Source organism: Adiantum capillus-veneris, chromosome 1 (assembly GCF_014529385.1).
Source record: "Adiantum capillus-veneris isolate H3 chromosome 1, ASM1452938v2, whole genome shotgun sequence".
Taxonomy (NCBI): domain Eukaryota; kingdom Viridiplantae; phylum Streptophyta; class Polypodiopsida; order Polypodiales; family Pteridaceae; genus Adiantum; species Adiantum capillus-veneris.
This window is the reverse complement of record NC_140931.1, coordinates 113,577,945-113,583,769: the sequence shown is the minus strand read 5'-3', so window position 1 is coordinate 113,583,769 and position 5,825 is coordinate 113,577,945.

Below are 5,825 nucleotides of genomic sequence, written 5' to 3'. Positions count from 1 at the left end.
GGCAAGATAGAATCAGTTAGAGAAAGGGGAGCTTAAGCTTTTGTAGCTCCCCACAAGATGAGCCTTTTTGACGAGTGAATAACACACATGGCAATGAAGAACACTTTTTCCATCTTCGTGATCTCTATATGTCTTTTGAGATTCAAATGAGGCATCTAACATCAAGTTGAGAAATTGCTCCGATGCTCTTCCTAGATCATGTACAAACAAATACGTAAGCCTAGAGTTGTTAGCTATAGAAATTGCTTCATTTCTAGCACACTAGACATGCCAAAGATAAATGCTTCTCCAAACATTTCACAATGGTATATCTAATCCTCTACATACATTCACCCAATAAAATTTCTTCCTTTTTGAGGACTTGTTGTGATGAAGAGTTTTGCAAACTTGATGCATATTACCACAAGAAGTTTTGGACAAATTCTCACAATATTTCCCACATTGTGACGTACCTCAACATCATGAGCTTCTGTGAGGGAGGCGCCGCATACCCAGCTAGGTACGATTGGGGGCAGGGGACCGCCGGCCTGGTGCTCCCTTGCCCCCAATCGTACCTAGCTAGGTATGCTGTGCCTCTCGAGCAGAAGCTCACGATGTTATGCATTGTATGAAAAACACTGAGAAAGACCAACAAATGGTGTGCACATCGCGCGCGCGCGCGCTCTCTCTCTCTCTCTCTCTTTCTTTCTTTCTTTCTTTCTTTCTGTGCTATAGCCTAGCGATGGTGTGGGCAATGGGCAGCGCTCTCTCTCTCTCTCTCTCTCTCTCTCTCTCTCTCTCTCTCTGGGGTATACCCTATCTCCTTTTCGTTGGGAGAATTGAAGTGCGTCGGTGGATCTACTTGTGTGTGTGTGTGTGTGAGAGAGAGAGAGAGAGAGAGAGAGAGAGAGAGAGAGGAATCATGAGATCATGCAGCATGCAAATGCGATGATGTAGAGCAAGCATGTGCGAGGGCTGAGGGCTGATCAGGGCCAGCCTGGGAGCTGGTGGGCCGCAGAACCTGCTAATAAGTTCTAACCGCTGGATCGCTAGAGCATGTCAATGTCACTCCCCCCAAGCCAAAAAAAAAAGGAAAAAAAAGGCAGGGTCAGAAAGTAAACCCCCTGAGAGGGTCCTGAGGCTTGAGCAGCTCGACGTACAGAAGGGCCCGCCGTAATGTGCCAGCTGCTGATCAGTCCTGAGGCCTCATGACTCACTGTCACTGTACACAAAAGACACTAGTCTCTGTCTTTCGGCCCCTGCGTTGAGCCAATCCGTAGCGCTGGGGGAGGCAAATTTTTACGCCGCGCTGGCAGTTCTAAAAAGCCTCTCTCTGTGATTTGATAAGAAAATGCCAATGTAGGCCAGGAAGACAGCATGACCAAAGTGTATATATCTCCATGGACCCTGACTGCCCTGCAGCAGAAAAAGCAAGGGAAAAGATGTGGGCAAAAGGCTCACAACAGGGGACTGTGAGGGGTCGATAGGCTTAGGCCTTATATATATATATATATGTATGCAGCATGTGCTTCTTTTGTTGGGTAGCTTTTCCGACGCATCCCATCACTCGCTACATTTCCCTCATGATAGGCCGTGAGCCATTGGACAGCCAGCCTCCTGTAATAACCATCAGATCCTGCAGTCGACGTAGCGCATACATAAATGGGCTACCCTTGTCTACGTAGTACATACATAAATGGGCTACCCTTGTCTATACACACACACACACTCTCTCTCTCTCTCTCTCTCACACATGCTAAACACGCATGCCAGCCTCCTGCAGCTTGCCTAGCCGTACACGGGGGTTTACTCTCTCTCTCTCTCTCTCTCTCTCTCTCTCTGACGTTGTGAACAAGCGTTCTCGAGTCAGCTCAAGCTTGCCTCACGTTCTCAACTCTCTCCCTCTCTCTCTCTCTCTCTGCTCCTCCTCCAAAAAGGTGCGCATGATCTTTAGCGCAAAATGCAATGCTATACGGAGGTGCCACATTCTGCGACACCTGCTTTATCCTTCCAAGTTTCATGTGAGCGCTGGGCTGCTCCATAAATTCCAAGATCGACCCCCGGATCTCGATCGTACAATCCAGCAGCCAAACGCACATGATAACACCACATACACTGGCAGTGCGCGCAGCCTGCATGCCCATGGCATGGGTCGTTGCCATCTTTCGTGTTTGCTGTACAGCTGTATGCTCTACTCTACCATTGACAATATATGAGGCAGGGAGGGACTCGGGAGGGATCTTTTGGTTGACTACTTTTGTAAATGCCGTACTAGCCTTTTCGATGCTGCAATTTTTGAACACATGGGCAACGGCAACTTTACGCCTTATTTGTGGCCAACCCTAATGGTATCCGGCATTCCCGGATCGCCATATATCAAACCCCCCTCACCATCGTTGCGCATATAACCTCTTGTAGAAGAGCGAGAGATAGGGGGGAAGGTAGGGGTTGGGAAAAGATAGAGCCTGGTCGCATGTGCACATGAGCCTGCTCGTCAGTCGGTTACCAACAGGTAAAACTAGAGAGAGAGTGTTAAATCACGTCAATTTAATGCTATCGAAAGCTGTTCAGATTCTCTCGTGAACACCAAGATTAACCATTTTACAGAGCAGCTGCCTTGCTGATTCAACAGTTACTTTTTTCAACCCTCGCTTCAGGCAGTTGAGCAACGATTTGCAGCCAATGATGGCGTGTCGCATCAACCGGATGACCTGGCTGGAGATCTGATGAGCAGGCCCACGCGACTAGGCTCATAGATGCAATGCACACATGCGGCCCCAATGCTCGAAAAAAACCTAGGTTTAGTGTAATCCCACCTACAAATTTTGAAATTTCCATCTAAATTTTAAATTCTGAAAAAAATAGTGTAATTTGGTGTAAAAACCTTCAAACATTGTCAATTTACCTCTGTTGGCTCACATATGTAGGTTTGTCAAGTTTTTTTCGAGCACTAATGCGGGCATTTGGTTTATTCAAAAAGTGTCTAGGATGTAACGAACAAAAAAAAGTGTGGTTTGTGCGCATGCTCTCCGATCATTTAGGTTACGAACGATTTTTGTCCGTTTGTGTATCGCACACATGCACATTGTTCGGATGGTCCGATCGTTTAAAACTGTAGCATGCAAAGTTTGGCCAAAGAAAACCACAAATTGACCACAACATATATAAAACACAATATCCCCTCCAAAGAAGTGCCTTTAACAAAAGAACACTTGGCAAAACATGTTAACATAATACATTATGAAAAGAGATATGGCCACAGAATAAATGGTCATATGTATGTTGAATAAAAGATACAAATTTCCATGAAGTTTGACCATCCATGACCATAAAGTGAATATCATGAATCAACTACTAAAAACAAAATTTAATAATCAAAATACAAAATACTCTATGTGTATATGTGTGTGTGTCTTGTGTGGGAGATTAGATATGACTAACGTACACAGGCAAGCTAGTGTTGATGATGGTGTGAAGTCTCTCAAGCTTCAACATTGTGTGTAGACCAAGAAGATTACTTGCAACGTGGCTCATGTTTTGGATGAATGAGTACCACAGAGATGGGAGAAGTCACTCATTGCAAACGTTTCTCGATTAAGGTCCATACAACAATTTGAAAAACTTAACAAACGTAGCACATGTGCACACTACAAGAGCATGGAAATTCTTAAATAGGTAGAGGTAAGAGTGAGAGAGGGAGATAAAGACACTGTAATGTGTGTGTGTGTGTGTGTGTGTGTGTGTGTGTGAGAGAGAGAGAGAGAGAGAGAGAGAGAGAGGCAAGAGAAGAAAAAAAGAGGAGGAGGGACAAAAATAGAGAGAGATATATAAATAAAAGGGTAGACAGATAGTAGACATAGGAGAGAGAGAGAGAGAGAGAGAGAGAGAGAGAGAGGCAAGAGAAGAAAAAGAGGAGGAGAGACGAAAATAGAGAGAGAGATATAAATAAAAAGGTGAAAAGATAGTAGACATAGAGAGAGAGAGAGAGAGCAGGTGGAGACAAAGAGAGATGTACAGAATTGTGTTATGGGTTGTTGTTTTGGGGGAGGGAGCTCTAAGGGATCATTATATAGAGATTTTGTATAGCACGTGTGTTCAAGAGGTATTTATAAAATCTCCTATTCTACATTTTTTGATGTATTTAAAGACCCTTTATATACCTCTTTTCTCAATAAAAAGATCTTTCACATATCAAAATTTTCACTTTTAGTTTAAAACATCCTTCTATATGCATATTTTCTATAAGTTCATAAGAGAAATTAACCCTTTCTATTGAACTCATGTGCTATTTTATATATTTTTGAGTGATCCCTCGAGGGCCTGCGGGGAGGGAGGGGGGGGGGGGGGGGGGGGGGGGGGGGGGGGTGCTATTCGAGGATACATCTCTAAAAATATAGTGTACTAGGGGAGTTCAAAATAGAAGATATTTTGATTTTTTTAATAAAAAAATTATAAGGTTACATTTATGAAATATCCCACATAATGTGAGAATTGCAAAATGAAAAGATTACAATTATGAAAGGAAAAAAAGCACTATGAATCTAAATTAAGTAAAAAATCATTTGTAAGTAGACGTGTATCTTTGTGATAGTTTGTGCAAAATTAATAACAATCTATATTTTGTCATGTTTACCTTAAGCTTCGTGGTGGTAAAAACAAGTTTTATGCGAAAAAAGATCAAGATTTACTGGAGATGGAACAAAGGGTTTTTACGGTTATTGTTGCCATTTGTTGGAGATATCAAAGCACGCAATTACTTTGAATTAAAGATTGATTGATAAAATGATTTTTTAAATCAAAATCATCTCTTCAGCAATCAAAAAGTCAAATCCTTGGTTGAGACTATATCTGAGCTAGAAAGAGATTTGAAAAAGTCTCGTATGAAGAATACTCCTTTGGGATTGAGACAAAGATTAAACATTAAAAGCAAGAAGCGGTGGACTTAAAAGGAGAATTTGAACCAGTATGTCCCTCTAATTTTAAACCCATTAGTTTTAACGCGCTGGAGATGCCGATATGGCTTAGAGGAAGAAAAACGGTGAGCACGGCACGTGCGGAGAGAGAGAGAGAGAGAGAGAGAGAGAGAGAGAGAGATGACGTGTAGAGAGAAATGAGAACTTTTTGTAGTTGGTTTTACTCATGAGTACAGGTGGGAGGACGGAAAGGAGGAGCACGTCGACGAGGAGAGATAGAGGTCGGCCAAGTGCAGAGATGCAGCGCATGGAACGAGAGGGTGTATCTGTATGTGTGTGCATGTGTGTAGGTGTGGCGAGGCGAGTCTAGCTCTCGGAAGCACGTCGCTCTCTCACGCGCATTGCAGTGTAGGTTCGAGGTGGGTGACGACTCGAGTGGAGGTACGTTTGGGGCAAGAAGGGTGGCGAGCTGAGCTTGCAACGGTGCGAGGCTCAAGAAAGCGTAGACGTGCAATGGTGCATGGGTCAAGGCAGAGGTAACCTACGTTGGTGGCAAAGCAAGTAAGAGTCGAAGGATGCAGGTGGGGCAGGAGAATGGAGACGTCATCCGACGAAGGGTGCGAGCTAGAGAAGGCTTCATGGGACGCGTGAACATAGCCGGAGGTCCTTTTGCTTTTAGATTTAGAAGATTCGTGCGTAATCTTACTCGCTAATTAATTAACAAAACGTGAATAGACCTAGTACGTATATCCCAGTAAAATCATAAAGTAAGGTATAACTCTTTTGCATTATTTCTTTTGCAAGCTAAAACAAATGTTTGGAAGGTTTCTTTGTTTTCCTTACACTTAAAAGAAGAATCTGAACCATAAAGTAAAGTATAAGAACGCAGAGACAGTCTCTCTCTTTCTCTCTCTATCTCTTTCTCTCTTTCTC